Source organism: Mustela putorius, unplaced genomic scaffold (genome assembly GCF_011764305.1).
Source record: "Mustela putorius furo isolate JIRA1106 unplaced genomic scaffold, ASM1176430v1.1 tig00000407_pilon_pilon_pilon, whole genome shotgun sequence".
Classification (NCBI taxonomy): domain Eukaryota; kingdom Metazoa; phylum Chordata; class Mammalia; order Carnivora; family Mustelidae; genus Mustela; species Mustela putorius.
The window spans coordinates 10,000,001-10,001,181 of record NW_025421373.1 but is presented as its reverse complement, the minus strand read 5'-3'; positions in this window follow the sequence as shown (position 1 = coordinate 10,001,181).

Below are 1,181 nucleotides of genomic sequence, written 5' to 3'. Positions count from 1 at the left end.
CATGCTTGCTTCTGGGAAGGGGAATGAACCAAGAGAATAGAGTCTAAAATAAGAGGCAGATTTACTGTTGCATTTTATATATTCTGGTTCTGTTTGACATTTTTTTTTCAAATGCATGTATTCCTTTTTTTAAAAAAATAAACTTTTTATAGACACATAGATCGATGGAACAGAATAGAAAGCCCAGAAATAAACCCACAATTATATGGTCAATTAATCTTTGACAAAGGAGGCAAGAATATGCAATGCAAAAAAGACAGTCTCTTCAACAAATGGTGTTGGGAAAAATGGACCGCTTTCTTATACCATATGCAAAAACAAACTCAAAATGGATTAAGGACCTAAAAGTGAGACCTGAAACCATAAAAATCCTAGAAGAGAGCACAGGCAGTAATTATTCTGACATTGGTTGTAGCAACATTTTTCTAGATGTGTTTCCTTAGGTAAGGGAAATAAGAGCAAAACTAAACTGTTGGGACTACATTGAAATAAAAAGCTTCTGCACAGCAAAGGAAACAATCAACAAAACTAAAGAGAACCTGCTGAATGGGAGAAGATATTTGCAAATGACATATCCAATAAAGGGTTAGTATCCAAGTTCTGTGAGGACTTAACTCAACACCAAAAAACCAAATAGTCCAACTAAAAATGGGCAGAGGCAGGAACAGACATTTCTCCAGAGAAGCCATCCAGATTGCCAACAGACACATGGAAAGATGCTCAACATCACCCATCATCAGGGAAATGCAAATCAAAACCACAGTGAGGTGTCACCTCACAGCTGTCAGAATGACTAAAATCAAAAACACAAGAAACAACAAGTGTTGGGGAGGACGTGGAGAAAAATCACTCTCATGCATTGTTGGTGAGAATGCAAACTGGTTCAGCCACTGTGGAAAACAATATGGAGGGTCCTCAAAAAGTTAAAAATAGAATTACCGTATGATCTAGCAATGGCACTACTGGGTGTTTACCCAGAGAAAATGAGAACACTAGTTTATAAGGATACATGCATCCCCGTGTTTATTGCAGCATTATTTACAATAGTCAGATTATGGAAGCAGCCCAAGTGTCCATCAATAGACGAGTGGATAAAGAAGATGTGGTACATGTATATACAATGGAATATTACTCAGCCATAAAAAATGAGAAATCTTGCCATTTGCAGCAACCCGGATGGA